Below are 17,606 nucleotides of genomic sequence, written 5' to 3'. Positions count from 1 at the left end.
CACACGGTGCCACAGACAGACACACATAGTGGTCAAACTTATAATACTCCTCTTTTTGCGTCGGGGGCTAAAAACAGAGACAGAGCGTCACATATTTATCCGTCAGTTAAAATTTATCAATGGGTGGTGAAACAGCCCCTAAGTCTATTTGTTTAGGTAGGTACCATCAGCCAAACATGTGGTCTACCACCTTTAAAAGACCACTTATTTTGCTGATGGTATGCGATTTACATAAGTATTCCAAATTTCAAGTCAATCTGACTACTGGAAGTTCATCAAATTTGACTTACAAGATTTGACTACAGACAGACATGACAATGTTAGGTTTATCAGCGTTGAATTTAGGCACCCGTAAACATTGCAAAACGCACGTTCTCGTGCACTCACTCGACCAGCGCAGCGACCGCACTGCGCGGCGCGCGGCGTGGCACTGCGTAGGCCATGAAAGATGCTCCGCTGAGTGCGTGCGTCTATTTTGGCCCTCTAATATGAAGTCGAATTACTGCCTATATTACTTGTATTGTGCTGATGTGATGTGATGCTTACGCCAATGATGATAAGGCATATTTGGAGATTTATTGCCAGATGACGCAAAACGACAAAACGGTATTTTATCGACAGTTAAACTCTTAAGTTAAAATAACTAATAATTTTAAAGGCGAGTAATAACTCGTGACGAGTTGCAATCGTTATTGCATAATTTCAGCATAATTTTAGGTTGAAGGTTTGACATTGATAATTTGTAAACCTGCATGGAGGTTGAATACGCATGTAGGGTAACAGCACCAGTGGCCAGCCAGGAACCAGTGGTCAGCCTTTTTGCGTCGTTTATTGGTCATTAATATCGCTACAATTAGAACAAACGAATCACGTGTTCTTAAATAGAAACTTTGATTCCTCATTGGTTAATATGTCACACGATAGGTGCGACAGGGGATCAGGGGGAAGAAATAAACTCGTCCATACAGGGGACGGCGGTTGAAAAGAGCAGTAGTGTCATGCATGTCCGCCATATTTATTTTGTCTGTCTGTGGCACCGTAGCTCTTAAACGGGTGACCGATTTGATGCGATTTTTTTTGGTTGACAGTGGTACATGATGATGATGATGATTGTTAGTCATGGTGATGATGATGGTCGTTGCTAGTAATAATGAAAATGATGGTTTGTATTGATGGTGAAGATGATGGTGATTATGATGATGATGATGATGATGATAATAATGACATGGACCCATTTCAAAATACTAGTTAACTACATACAATGAATGCCGCTCGGCCCGCGCGTTGATTGTTACGGGTATCCAACATTTTAAAAGAAACATGTTACTGTCCAGGAAGTAATTTAATGATAATGATGGTAATTTGGATGTGATGATGATGATGGTGAGGATGGTGATGATTGATGGTGATGGTGTCAGTGATGATGATGATGATGATGGTAATGATGACAGTAATGATGATGTTGATGATGCTGAAAACGATGATGATGATTGGGGCAGAATAAACATGACGTGTAACTATGTAATATTTCTTCTGACATGTGTAATATTTGTAACACCTGTGTATGTTCCTGCGAAATAAATAATTTCATTTTATTTCATTTCATGATGGTGATGATGTCGATGACGACGATGTATATGATGATGATGATGAAGATGGTTGATTGTGATCATTATGATGATGTAGTTGATGTAAATTATGTAGATGATTATATAGATGAAGTAGATGATGATAATGATGATAATGCAGATATGTATATGATGATATTGATGACGATGATGATGATGTAAATTATATAGATGATGATAATAATGTAGATGATGATGATGCTGAAAACGATGATGATGATTGGGGCAGAACAAACATGACATGTACCTGTGTATGTTCCTGCAAAATAAATAATTTCATTTTATTTCGTTTCATGATGGTGATGATGTCGATGACGACGATGTAGATGATGTAAATTATGTAGATGATGATATTGATGACGTAGATGAAGATAATGATGACGATGTATGTATAATATCGCATGTACTTACCTATGTATGTAAACGTACGTTTGTATGAATTAGTAGGCTTCATATCTAATACCTTTAGACGAACAATACGCTATTTGACAACTCCAGAATTTGCCATGTCTTGTATATTATTATGAAAATATAGGTCAGTATACAGACAGTGTTGATATGCCATAATATGCTGTAATACTTTTACCGACATTTCCGTGTAAAAAGGCAGGTGTTTTGTATTATTTTATCATCCCATAGATCGGGTAAAAGTTCAAGGAAAAATCCTGCACAAAATACCGCAGCATTGAATTCACACCTGGTTATACTGATACAGCACACGTGCTAAAAACAGAACGTGAAAATATCAAAACATAAATGTGAAATGAGAGCCAAGTTCAATATTATGATATTATATGACTTGAGTGTTGACTTTAACGACAAAAGAAGAGAGATCTAAACGGGTGCCAAGTGCCAAGGTGTCAAGTTCAATGGTCAGTCCTGAAATTTATTAATAACAATATAAAATATTTTATACCAACTTAAAATATAATTTGTTCTTATAACTTAGGATAATTATATTGAAGTCTAAGGTCTGACTTTGCTAGTTCTCATATACGAATTATTATTAAGTACCTACTAGTTTCTACCAGCAAGCCAAATTTTCGAAAGAATAAAATAAGAACTTAGGTACAGATGTACCTAAAACTTGCGAAGGCTATAATATAATTCGTAAATACCAACCTAGAATTGCTTTAATATATTTATCAAAATAGCGGAATAATCGGATTTATGACTATTCGTTTTATCGAATCAAGTTTCGACACTTTGACTCTCTAGTCTGTGGTATTGACAGGTGTCACCCTAGAATGTAAGCACTGTAAGATTATATTTGGATTCTTTGTTCAAACATGGCGATGTAGACGATATCTAATTTGTATTTCTGCTCTTTGCTAGTTGAAGTATAATTTTGATAGTATATTAACTTAACAGTAACAGTGATCAGCTACACGCAAGAATTTTGATCAAGTTGCAGTACTGCATAAGAAGATATATTTACTTTTAATTTAACTGACATAAGCCTTATGGATTAAGAGAATAAATAATAAGATTATATTTTGTATGTAGTACACAGATTTGATATGGGACTTAAGTCACTTTTCGAATGTGGAACGTTGATTAATTTTTAAATCAAAGTCAAAGTCAAAATATCTTTATTCAATTTAGGCTATATCAAGCACTTATGAATATCGGAAAAACCTCTGTTGAGAAGAATCCGGCAAGAAACTCAACGAGGTATATATATATTTTTTAAACAGATTTACAATATAATTAAATGATTTGTATACATCACAAGTATTTAATACAACTTTATTTTTAACACAGTAGGTTCGCTATTTGAAGGGATGGCTAATGCGGATCGGAATTAATTAAGGACACGTTACTACTAAGTACATACATAGTTTTGATTGGTCAGGTGAGATTCCTCAGTTTTTTACCAATAGCGGCGCTCAGCTACCATCAGGTTGATCAGATCGACCACTCGCTTGATTTTCACCGTCTCACCATACTGCTTATGCAAAACCACTGTAGCCCACGAAGGTCGTGGGTTCGCAAACCGTCTCGAAACGGCTACAAGGGATTTACGAACAATAAAACTACTGAGATAAACCGCTAAGAGAAAGATTTATTTTTTCCAATTGTTAGGTTTTTGGGACGTTTGTCCGATTTAGCGGTCGTTAGATCTATGGGGCAGCGACTGAAGATAACAAGAAACACGAATACACACAACAACACGCATAACAAGAATAGGAAATATTTCACCTATATTTCCTGTAGTTGAAATCGTATAGTCTGATTTAAACCATTTAGGTATTTCTGCTGCTTCATCTAAACAATTCCGATGCAATTGCATGTGATAGGGATCTCTTCTGGTGTCAGTAGTGCAGGCCAGTATTAAAACAAAGTAAGTTTCTATTTAATTCTTTATGACTGTATTCAAAGATAAACATATTTTAGTACAGCAAACAAGCACTACCTCAAGATACTTCTTAGCAAAAACGTGAGGCGCAGCGCGAGCCAACTTCTGTCAATCTTCTTAGTTAGTTACTGTACTGCAGATGGATTGGTCGGCAGATTTCGCTGATGCAACAGGGATAGACGTTGCACTACCTATAGTTCGCAGCTTGCCAAACGTGAGTCCTCGAACCTCTGCCACGCTCAAAAGCAAGGCGTATCCTCGCTCCAAGGTCCGTTCAATTTCAGCGCCCATTAGCGAGTCCATACCTAGCTCCGATAAACTAGTGCTGTCTGATATCTTGCTGGGATCTTTGATGCCTGCAAACACGGATTGTTACATAATTTAATGCGATCTTATTTTGCGTAAGTCAAATAACTACTTTGCTCACCCGCGACCTTACGATCGCTACGTCTATGCAACATATGAGAGTAACAAATCCAACTAGATATCACTACCACCACACTACGCTAACGAGTTCGAATTCAATCAAAGTACCCTCAGATCTCCAAAGAGTTACTGTGAGGATATGAACTATATGTTACTGCTTGAGTCTACGATTCCTTTTAACAAATAAATTCAATGAAATAAAAATAACATTATGAAAAGAATGAGAGAGAGAGAGAGAGAGAGAGAGAAACAAACACTTATTTGATACTTACACCATAATTACTATGTAGCATGAAAATTTGGCAGAAAAAACTTTTACGTACCAAGGATATTGGCGACGACCTGAACAATTTCCTGCGACGGTTTCTTCGGGGGGCGTTTATCAGCCACCACCATAGCAGCAGTGACAGCGTGTGGCAGAGTCATCAAGGCATCCAGAGTGTTCAGACACGAAGCTATACCTTGCGGCACTGTATCAGCCAGAACAATGTCAGAAACACCTTTCGTCACGGTGGCAACGATCCCAACGTCTCCAATGGCGCCCCATTGCACAGCCAGCGCGGGCAGACTATCGGCTTGCCTCTGCTCGCATAGCCGCTCCATAGCGCTATTGGCAAGTCCATAGTTACTCTGGCCATGAGTCCCTCGCCCGCATGCTACGGATGAGAAGACCACAAAGTAGTCCAGTTGTTGTGCTAGCTCACGAGATGCCACATCGAGCGCGCGTGTGCCTGAAACAAAGAAATCTCTTGAGGTTACGAGTGTAGCCTATTGTCTACCTTATTTTATATTTTTTTTATGTCTCTGTACTGCTTTTGGTGATCAATAAAGAATATTTGTTTTGTATTTGTATTGTGTAATACAGGTAAATTGAAACTATTAGGTACTTAGTAAGCATGAGACATTTCGATCAATTCTCAACTGTTGCTAACATAAACGTGTCAAAGGTGTTGAAGCCGAAAAAAGCATAAGAAAAAGTGTATAGTAACTAATACATGTACAGTACAGACACCAACAGCAATATGTAACACAACAAAGTATGCATACATATTTATCTGATACGACTCTACTTCTAGGGCCGGTAAGACGTGACAGATATTTTTGCGCGCTCCGCTCTAGCCTTATATTATATAATACTATATAGTCTATGGTTCTAGCAGATGAACAACCAGAACCAGAACCTGTAATTGGCTTTCTGTATCTATTGTTATTTTTAATATGTATGTTTTAAGCTGTTGGTTCTCCAGAATAAATAAATAAATATCAATGAAGGTGACAGACATGCAATCAAATGTAGCCTCTTGCAACAAAATCACGAAGTTGAAAAGAATTCTAAGCTATGCGATAATTAAATGATAGCCATTTTTAGTTACCCAGCAAACTAACCATCAATTTTTGGTTTTGTGACAGCTAGGAAATTTTCTGGTGTCTGATTTTCAAGGAAAGCATCGTGCCATACGGCAGCCAGGTTGAAGATACCACCCACGGGCGCCGCACGCGCTGCCTCTCCCAGCAGCGTGCGCGCACCAGCTACAGTCGTCACATCTGATGTTGACAGGTTCACTTGTACGCCTTTTTCACGCCACCTGTGAAAATAGACACGCGATGTCAGACCGCACCTTTGTACCTAAAATATTTATGCGTCCGACGCCCACCACCGAGATGAACGGATGATCTGATTAAAACCACTGGTTCACGCTGAATGCAGGCCGCTTCCAACCGAATTAACTGGAGGTATATTTTAAGGGGAGGCCTATGTCTTACAGTGCTCGTCGTACAGCTGATATAATGACGATGATGAAGGTTTTAGCAGCAGACAACTGGTCCGGTTACGCATTTCGATTCACTCTGGTTTCGCGATGGCTTTGAATTTAATGATCACTCAGGTTCCACTAGTTTGATCAGTTAACTCGTCTACTTTGCTTCAAGAAAAGAAGCTTTTGTTATTGTTATACAATCATTAACCTCTTCATCACCACAGTCATCCAGTCGTGACAGTCAATGTCATGTCTCATACGTAACGGTCATCTTTACATGACCAACATTTAACTCGAAATTTTAATCCTGGATGGAACAAAAAATTTAGTTGACTTATCGCTGGTTTTTCTGTTGCATACAGAGCCCTTCACCTAATTCGTAGTGTAGCGGTCAAGAAGTAAAATAGGGATGTGAGGCACCTGCGAATGCACCAGGCCTGGTAGCCGGTACGTACGCCGCTGCGAGAGTTGAGCACGAGCGCGCGCGCACCTTGCTTTACTAGCCAATCACATAGCTCCAGCCCGAAGCCCCCAAGGCCGCCTGCAATACAATTTAGAGCTAGAGAATTGTAATTATATAATAGCAACACAAATTTGCATAGAAAAAGTAACAGGAGACGTAAACAGCCAAGCAAAACAAAAGAGTATTATTACTGCACAAGTACACAACGAAGAGGAAGATAGTGGTTCGCAGTAATATAGTGGCACGTTTGGTCGATGCTGGCATGGACTAATAATAACTCTTTTAAAAGCTTACTGTTAATCTTTTAACCTAAGCAGCATATACATTTTATACACTAAGCGAGGCTACAGCACTCTTAAGGTACCTACAGTATAACAACGGGTTCAGGATGTTAGTAAGATTGCCACAATAGCAGTTTCTGCTAGGGTGGGTAAGACTGAGGATTTACATAACCCTGAACGCAATTTCAGAAAAGTATGACTGCCCAATACTTGGTACACTGGATTAGAAATTCAAATCGTTTATTCTGCAAGTAGACCACTAGGACTCTTTTACACGTTTTTACCAAACTAACAGTGCTTTCGGATATTCGGATAGATCGTCATTGCCAAGAAGAATGCGCCGCAAGAAACTTGGCAGAAAGAATTTTTTTCAAAATAAATAATTAAAAATAGCACGAGGCAAATAAGGCCATGGATTAGTTGTGTGCTACAGTTAATTTTATTTAAATGAATATCTAAGTTTCTACTACCTATCTTTATTGCTAACCATACAATGTTGCTCAAAGCCTCTAAAATATTTTTACGATTTATTTTTGACTAATTTTAAGATGGTACTCACCCACCAGCACGTAACTCTTAGCGGGGTGCATGTAAGTGTGCGGCAGCGCCGGCAGCAGGCGCGGCGGCGGTAAGTGCCCGCCGCTCTCTTCTTCGCGGATACGGATCAGTACCTTGCCGATGTGCTTGCCGGTCGCCATGTACCTGCAACAATTCTCAGATAAAAAAATCTAAAGATTGTACAACTGACTACTTGTTTGATGAGCAACAGCAAATAATCAAAGAACTAGAAAGCGTTTAATATATTTTTCTTACCTAAACGCCTGCTCGAGCTGATAATCGGCGTATTCTACTGCAGGCAGTGGACGAACAGCACCATTGACGATTCCCTCAGAAACACACCGCATAACTGCTACCTTTTCATGGTGGTATTGACGTGCACCAAACAGTGCATCCAGGAGAATCCCATGTACTGTGGTGTTTTTAAGCAGTACAGCCATACTGAGTAGTGAACCAGCACTAAGGTCTACTTTGCCAATCTCTAAAAAGCGACCGCCTTCAGCCAAGCAGCGTAGTGAGGCTTGCAACTGGTCACCGGCCAGCGAATTAAGTACCATGTCAACACCTCGACCGCACGTGCGTTTTAGCACTAGCTGCTCAAAGCTGCAGTCGCGTGAGTTGCCAATATGAGTGTCGGGAAGCGTAGGATAACGCTCACGTAGGAAAGCTCGCTTAGCAGGCGAGCCTACTGTCGTGTATACAGTGCAGCCGGCGTGCAGCGCAATGGAGATGGCTGCTTGCCCTACACCGCCGGCGCCCGCGTGCACTAGCACAGAGTCACCGCGCTTCATGCTCCCACGCACCACTAACGCATAATATGCAGTTGCGTACGCCACTGGAACAGTAGCTGCTTCTTTTAGTGACCAGGCAGCTGGCACATCCCACATAAAGCCTTCATCAGCGACCACAGTAGTAGCAAGACCCTTGGCCGCCACCATGCCCATAACACGCTTGCCTGATGATAGACGCCCGCTGAACTCTAGTCCCAGTATGCATTCCTGCGACACAAAGAGATCATTTGGGTTACCATAAAGACTGAAAGGCCCAAAAAGCAGGGTAAGAGGCCGACATTCACCTGACCCGCGAGATTGCCTGGCAATGAATCAGGCGGCAGTTTCCCAGTGGCTACCATGATGTCGCGAAAGTTAAGCGGCGCGTAGTAAACATGGCACAGGTTGGAGTGTGCCGCTTGTGGCGCGGAGGTAGCGTACTGAAGATCACTCTGTATCCAGCTCAGCGATGATAAATCGCCGCGTGTCAGAATGTCAGCGTATGCATGCTCCACCTAGGAAAAAGAAAAACATTAACAGCAAAAGTGATAAGGGAAACAGTTTTGAGGGGAATAAATCTTACCTGAAGCTGCATGTTAGCTGGGTCGTCAAGCAGAAAGTGGCGGTAAGTACCCCAAATCCCAGCGCGCAGTACGTTGAACGTGAGGTCTAGTTGAACCTGTGCGTAAAGGGCGGGTGCGTCGGGATCAAAGTCATCCTTGGCACCGGGTAGATAGTAAACTCGTAGCTTGTCACCGCCAGCCTCACGGCGCAGGCAAGTGCCCAGGCCAAGCACGCCGCTGCCTGCATCGCGTGACCACACATACACACAACTCTTCGCTTGTGGCGCGCTTCATAGCATCGCGTAGCGTTTCTACCACGCAAAATCATCGTCGCGAACTTCTAGAATGATGCGTGTGGCGGGACGCGTGGCGATCCGACGGAGCAGCACGTATTCGCAAGCCGCCGCGCCCTGTCGTGCAACTGTCACCAGATGAGCGTCTTCCAGCAGCGAGGCTGCGCCTGGCTTATCTAGTGCATTTGCGGGCTCCTCCAACAGTAGATGTCCACGTGCATCCAACATTGCAGTAAGCTTGCGAAGTACACTTGCATCGTGTTGCTCCAAAACGTTCGTAGCAAGCACCAACTGGCATTTAAAATCCATGTCGTCCAGCCACTCCTTGTTTGAAAGCTAAAAAAGACAAAGTCACCTGTATAGCTTCGTTCGTTACAGTTTTAACGCTTATTTAGACTGCCTCTCCCGATGCTTTGTTAACATTGTTCTTGTAGTGTGAGCTGCGCCTCACACACACACTCTCCCATTATGTGTCATATAAATAGTCCTAAGGTTTTACAATAAACGCAGTATTTACTCATCATTCGGTAGTATTACTCGTCTCCCATCGCCCCACATTACATTATAAAGTAAAAAACTTAATGAACGAAGCGAGAGCTTACTGTCTATATAACTAACGTAATAACAAGTCTGCGATACACAGCGTCGGAGCCACATTTTACAAGTACCTTTACTCCGAGAGGCTCCACAGTGGCGGCGTAGTTAACAGCGTTAGCGCCCGCGGCCAGGCTCGCGTCGACGCGCACCTGCGGCTCGGCATCCAGTATGGGCAGCACGAGCGGCAACAGCAGGTCACTGGCGGGGCGACCCAGCGCGACTTCCGCCACTTTCAGACGCAAAGTGTTGCTATTTTCAAGTACTAACTGTAGTGCAACGGTGAGTGCACTGCCCTTTAAGAGACTGACATCTACAGTATCAACGCGTGTGGTATCCAGCGGTGTAAACTCGTATTTCTCTAGCTTAGGTGCAATCAGAGCATTGGTGCGGCGTGGTGCTAACGAATTTTTGATTCCGCGCAGTTCCACGCCGCCAGCAACAGTTACGGACAGATCCTTATACCGGCGTATAGGCAAGTTACCACCGCTAGTTGCCGCCGCCTCGGCTGCTTTGTGTGCAGCCGGATCAATGAGCACACGCTGTATCCGCGTAGGCAGTTTCAGTACGCGCGTGTTCTCAGCTATGATCTGAAACTGCAGCATGCTGTCTATGAATGAAATCCAGTTGTTTTCCCAGGCCAGCAAGCCTTCCGTGCCAATCGCATTTGACTGAAGGACACCGCGAAACACGCCCTGGTAATTATAACCCCGTAGATGTAGCTCTTTATAAACGTCGTGTGCATCCAACGACGGTATGTCTTCCACAGGAGCATCGTCGGCGAGCGCGGCTACAGGCAAGCGCTCAGCAGCAGGATCAGTTACTAGGCGTGCGCGGCCAGTCGCCACGACAGCTCCTCCCTCGCATATTTCGAAGTTTCCGCTGTTGCTTAGTAGCGTGACGAGGAAACGCAGCGGCACGTCACGGGACATTATGGTGGCACGTCGGAAATGAATGTCCTCCAGTAACACGGCTATCTCGTTCATGTTTAAGTTATTGACCTTGGCGACCGTACGCCACACCATCGTCTGTTGGGCAATTATGATAGTTTATTGCATGCGGATAAAAGCAATCTCCTTGCTACAACCAGGATGGCTCACTTTACTCAAAAGCCAACTAATTTGTAAAACGAAAAGCTTGATAAGGTAGATAATGAATGACTCTAAAACAATACCTTATATTGTCCATAGCGATCGTCACAGAATTTTATCGTATAGCCTTTGAACATTATGACGGGTCATTTTGATCTAATACGTTAGGAGCCAGCGTGAATTCAAATCAATCCCATTTTAGTGTAATGATACTGAACATCAGTTAATTAAGTAATCAAACAGAAATTTTCATAGCCACTTACCAGATAGCCAGCGCCAGGGAACAAAACGCGTCCATCAATATTATGCCCATCCAGAAAAGCTTGATCCGGCTTGCCAAGATCAAACTCTATTACATTCTCGCCAGTATGCGTTGTTAACTTGTAATTAGCCACCGTCCATTCCTTGGAATGGTCCCATTCGATGGCTGAAGCGAGCATTGGCGTACCGCGTGACACAGGCCATGATACTGGCGGGTACAGCGATGACACGCGGGGCTGCGCGCCCGCTGTGAACAGCCGGCCCAATGCCTGCAGTAGATGCGACAGTGGTTCTGGGTGGTTTCGTCGTACTAAAGGCACATGCGTAGCGGACGGCAGGGCACGTCGTAAAACAGCGTTTAAAAGTGCGTGTGGGGCTACTTCTACTACTATAGCATGCTCCGGTATCGCTCGCAGTGCGTCGGCAAACCGCACCGGTGACAGTATGTTGTTTACGTGGTATTCCGCGCCGCACAGCTTGCCTGCAACACACGCTGAGTCATTCTAACAGTCCTGACTAAGCATTATCACCTCACGAAGTAACCATAATGAATCAAGCATCATTTTGTACGGCAAAGGATTCTTAGTCATTTCAGGTGGGTAGCTCGGTAGCTCAGATAGTTTTTAGCAAAGCAATATCTATCTACTAATCGATCGGTTTCGATGCTTAAAAGGAACCAATAGGATCTAAATGCTTAAATAAATAAATATCATGGGACACTTGACACCAATTGACCTAGAGTCCCACACTAAGCAAAGCTTGTACTATGGTTACTAGGCAACGGATAAACATACTTATATAGATAAATACATACTTAAATACATAACATACATTATGCTGAAGCTTTAATACTTGCCTGTTGGATCTTTTTCTTACCCGACTGCCCGAAGGAGGATTATGTTTTTCAGGCGTATGTATGTATGTATGTATGTATGTATGTATGTAAGTATGTATGTATGTATGTATGTATGTGGGTATGTATGTCCATTTCTTTGGTCCTCGCTACAGCCTAAACGGCTGGACGGATTGTAACATATGAGGTACCATTGGATTTGTCATAACTGTCGGAGTGACAAAGGGTATATAATATTTCAATATGGCGTCCGCGAAAAAAAATATGGCGAAGGAATAAAAAAATATATTTTGTATTGTAATAATATGGGAATCAAATGAAAGCTAATAATTAGCCCATTCTAAATATACATGGGTTATAATACTTTTAATCTACTATTTTCACAGAAATAACGAAAAGTATAAAATAAAAAACAAAATTTAAAAAAGCAAAAAACCCGACTGCCTTAAAAACTAAACGGAAGAAAATAAGTCTAGTGGTCTAGAACTCTGTCAAGAAGCTCATTTAAGGTTCAACAGTCGGGACCCATTCAAATCGTAACCAGCTCAAAAAATCTTGGTGATGGGTCCCGACTGTTGAACCTTAAATGAGCTTCTTGACAGAGTTCTAGACCACTAGACTTATTTTCTTCCTTTTACTTTTTAATTATAAGATAGATCTAGACATTTATATCAGCAAAGATTAAGATAAATTAAAAATACTGAATTTCACTCCACTCTTTCACTCACCCCATTCCGAGTCCTGTTGATCGGGTCCTAGCGATGTGGAGATCCAGTGCAGGCTGCGCGGGCGCGGCTCTGGTATTATCTCTTGCAATTTGGTGCGCAGTTGGGGCACTGCGGCCGCGATGTACTTGCTGTGGAAGGCTATACCAGTGCTGTTCACGCTGCGCACGAATACACCCTCAGTCTTCAGTTCGGCTACTAACTGCTCTACGGAATCTGATGGGCCAGATACCTGCAGAATGGCGGGAAAAAATCACTTTAAATCTAATTGATAAATAAAAGCGCCTACTAACGATTGCTTTTTTGTGCTGGAAATATTTTAATAAATGATTTCTCATTTGGATTCGTTGAAAAGTAAGTCAGTTAAATATGTAATAGTTGATCAATAAGTTGATATCAAAATGCGCGCCGCGACAGTAAATTTTAAATATGGTGCTGCCACTCCACAGGTTAAGTACAAATGTGTCAAACGTAGGAAAGTATTGCGTCATTGCGATTGTGAATCGGACATGGCTCAGCATAATGCTGAACGTTAATAATAACCATCCAGCGTTGATTTAGCCAGCACCGTTGGTGACCCTCAGACCGCTACAAAGATCTAGACACGCTGTAGCGTGTTAAGCCAAGCTCAAGCTAACAGAACTGGCGAGCAGCACCGTGTGTAATTTTATCCGGACCATTGGGAGCCTCTTTTGACCCGCTCATAACTCAAAAATTATTTCACATAACATATCAATTTGGCTACTTTATTAAGACTTCTGAAATAATATGTGCTCCAAATTTCATAAACACACCTCAATCAAACGGATATTTCGATATAAACATCCAAAAATTGACTTTTTTATCACTGATTCACCTATAGATCAAAATTTTAACTCAGTTCCAGATGATCTACAAAGTTCAAATTTGGCATCCAGATAGGTAGTTGGATGAATACAAATGAATAAATCAGAAACTAGTAAATATTTATAATTTTATTATAATTTTTAAATTAAATTATTTCTGTACAAGTAATGTATTCCATCAAAACAAATGTGAAATGAGAGCCAAGTTCAATATTATGATCTATGGCTTGATTGTTGACTTTAATAACGACACAAAAGAAGTGAGATCTAAATTAGTGCCAAGCTCAATGGTCAGTCCTGAAATTTATTCATAAGAATAATAAGTAAAATATTTTAGAACAACCTAAAATATCATTTCTTCTTATAACTTAGGATAGCCGAACTTGGCTAGTTTTCATATACGAATTATATTATAGCCTCCGCAAGTTGTAAAGCTGTAAGTTTTTATTTTATTCTTCGAAAATTTGGCTTGCTAGTTGAAGCATCGGGCCGGTGGTGCCGAGCCGGTTAATGGAAAAACGCCCATTACGTTAGATTTCTTTCTTTCTTTTTACAACAACACTGGCGCCACTGACTGTAATTTCATGGCATCTCACCGTGACATTGTTTGCGGAGTTGTGGCAGGCAGGGAACACGTCGGGGGGGCAACGGCGTGCGGTCTCCTCCCACGTCAGCCCCACGGCGGCCATCGCGCCCGGCGCAGCGCCGCGTCCACTATACAGCGCGCGCGCCAGTACGTGCAGAGCACTGCTTGTTCTGCTGTTAGGGAACCGTCTGCGTATGCACAACCTGCACACATGTAAGAAAAGAAAGCATTTTAAGTTCATTATCATCAATTTTAGTTATACAGCCGGAATACGTCGACTGCTGAACAACTGCCTCTTAGAACGCCACAGTGAACGATATCTGGATGCTGTTTTGCAATACTGAGTCAACTCACCCTTTACCTTCACGTCTTGGGATCAACGCGAGTCGGCGGCTGCTGCAAGCCTGCAACACGCGCACCCAGAGTGCGCGGAGTGGAATGCGCGTGTAGCAGCAGCCGCCGAGTCGCTTAGCTCCCAAGAGGAAGGGCTACGGATTAGCCCGAAACATGTCAGGGTAAACTCGATTTAAGACGTGAGTTATCCAGGTCAATATATTTAATATGAGTGAGTCTCACGGTAGTTTCATGTTCAAAATTGACGCTTACACCTTTTTTACAAAAAAAAAAAGATTTTATTTCTAATTTAATTACAAAATTATAAGCAATCAAACGCAACTTGTTACCAAAGACCAATCTAACTACGAGCCAACTACTCACCATTTTCACCAACAGAAAATCCCACGATCCCATTAGGACGCACGCCTACTTCTCGCAGCACGTCCACCAACGCAACTTGCACAGCCGTGATTGACACCATCGAGTTGACGACTGCATCAAAGTTAGCCTCAGGAGCTTCGGTCAGCACGTACGGCAGGTCAAAGCCTAGTGGCCGTAGTGCTACTGCTAAGCGAGCTATACTAGCTGCAAAGACCGGCAGTCGCATCAAGGCACGTGCCATCCCATGCCATTGTGAGCCCATGCCAGTGAAAACAAACCAAACTGGGCGCGTCTCTGTCAGCTCCATCTGATGGGTGACGGATAAGAGTTCAATATACAATTATACATACATAGAATTGAGAGAAAGCAAGAGAAAAGAAAGCTAGAGAGACACATTGACATATCTTGTGCGTACGTACCTTCATTGTTTCTAACACAGATGGTTCGTCATGCTCGGGATTCAACACTGAATAGCCACGGTAAATGTGTCGGGGAATAGCCCTCGCATGCACAGCATCCAACAAAGCATGGAGCTCAGCGTCCCGTGGATGATCCACTGCCAGCCTTAGAAGCCGTTCGACTGCAGCTTCTGTTCTTCCCGAAGCCAGCACTAGTCGTGGCGCGGGGTAGGACGCTGGTGGCGGCCGCTCGCCGCCCTGCGACTCTAAAATGACGTGGGCATTGGCGCCGCCGAAGCCGAAGGAGTTGACGGCAACCAGCCCTCCTTGCCATGGCGTGTTGCGGTCCACAACCTAAAAAAAGGTGCACTTTATACAAACATTAAAAGTCAGGGTATGAGTGAGTGATATATAATTAATCTGATTTGCAACGCCTCATCAGAGATTTCCGATAAATTATCAACATACGAATATTAGCCGTAAAACGTGTAATGGTTGATATAGCCTATCCCAGTGATTTCTTGCACAGCAGGACGCTTTTCCTAATCTTACCGCAGTTAATGACTGCCCCTCTCCCAGTAAAATGGTAATAAGAAGATCAATCATCCCCATTGCCAGAACCGATTAATATACTCGTATTAGTAGGGACTCCCTATTCATAACACGTCGTTTACAATATCTATAAAATTTATTATTGAATATCTGGTATCTGTACCTTGATGCGGCCGTCACTGAGCGCAGGAATGTCAGGGTTTGGTGTTCGATAGTGCAAGTTCCCTGGAATTACTCCATGCTCCATCGCCACCACCACCTTTGCAATTGAGCAAAGGCCCGATGTTGCCTCTGCGTGGCCCATATTGGATTTGACTGAGCCTATCAGAAGTGGTGTGGCCCGACTCTCACAGAACAGCTCATCGATGGCGTTGACTTCTTCCGGATCCCCAACTTTAGTTCCTGTACCGTGAGCCTCCACGTACGCGACATCTTGTGGCCGTAAACGCGCTTCTTCGAACGTCTCCTGTGCGAGCTGGCGCTGCATAGCTCCCGTAGGATAAGTGATGCCTTGCACCTTGTAGCCATCTGAATTTGTACGTACACCACGCACCGTGCAGTACAGTCGACGGCAATCACGGCGTCGCTGCAATAACACAGTCACGGCGGCTTCAGACCGCACGTAGCCGCGTCCATCTGCATCAAACGCTGCGCAACGGCCAACTGGCGACAACATGTCTAACCGATGTACGTGCAGCGAGCTACCTGGCAAGAGGCAAATGTTGGCCCCCGCGACAATTGCAGCGTCACATTTACCGGCATGGAGATCAGCAACAGCCTGGGCTAATGCGTACGCGGAGCTAGAGCAAGCACTGTCGATAGCGTAAGACGGCCCTTTAAAATCGAAAGTATATGACAAACGATTCGGCAACATGGAGGAAGCGCAGCCGGTAAGTGCGTAGCCGTTGATTTTATCTTCGTCATAGGACCATATCGCGCCAGTTTCTGAGCCGGATATCCCAACGTAAACGCCGGTTCGGGAACCGCGGAGTTCATCTGAATTAAAGCCAGCGTCTACAATAACCTCGTGGGTTAGCTCTAACAGCATACGCAGTTGTGGGTCCATGAAATGCGCAAGCTTGGGGTTTACACCGAAGAATGTTGCGTCGAAATGCTTGAGGTCCTTAAGCTTGCCGTTACGCTCTGGCAGCCCATGTATACCTGTCGAGATTTCCCACCATATTACATACACAAACATCACGCCTGTATTCCCAAATGGGGTAGGTAGAGCACACGAAACGTTACGGATTCGGAGCCACTTTTGGCAATTTTAGGTTATCCACCATATTAGTGTGCTAATAAACTTATATTTGAATTTTACAATTAGCAGCTTTTGCCACATTAAAATTCATCGCATGCGTCTTTTCAAATTGGTCATAATCAGAAATTTAGATGAGCTGTTGATCTTATTTTAATAATTCTTATGTATGTGCTAGAAGCCCGAGGTGACTCACCAGGTGGCCAGCGCCGATCATCAGCGGTAACAAGGTCTACTCCATCGAACAGGTTCTTTGCAAACTCCTCGATGTTGTTAGACTCTGGCAGCCGGCCTGACAGTCCTGAAAGGACGATGTCATCTGCACCCTGTATCCCAATTCTCTGGTAGCATTTTAACCTGTAATAAATTTCCTTTGAACCACTTTGGTCTTTGTTGCAAAGTATTTAAATAGTCTTGGCTCCACTTTTTCCAAAACAGTTGAGAACAGTTTTGTAAATATTGCCAACGCGACAAGTGACTAACTGGGACGTCCGCGAGACTATGTTCTGGTACAGCAGTCAGACTCTTGCCTATCAGAAAATGCCCGGCAGTTAGCACGTTAAACTCGCTAGGGTTGTCACTAGCTGGTAGTGCGTATAATGGACGCGAATTCATTATAGCCTCAATT

General features: G+C 43.1%; 1 pseudogene; it reads right to left on the bottom strand.

Annotated features, from left to right (window-relative positions):
- Positions 1–3,922: 3,922 nt before the first annotated feature.
- LOC141440339 (fatty acid synthase-like) lies at positions 3,923–16,870 on the bottom strand (annotated as a pseudogene).
- Between the last annotated feature and the right edge of the window lie 736 nt (positions 16,871–17,606).

Source organism: Choristoneura fumiferana, chromosome 22, assembly GCF_025370935.1.
Source record: "Choristoneura fumiferana chromosome 22, NRCan_CFum_1, whole genome shotgun sequence".
NCBI classification, from domain to species: domain Eukaryota; kingdom Metazoa; phylum Arthropoda; class Insecta; order Lepidoptera; family Tortricidae; genus Choristoneura; species Choristoneura fumiferana.
The sequence above is the reverse complement of the archived record's forward strand: the minus strand, read 5'-3'. Positions and strand labels throughout refer to the sequence as shown.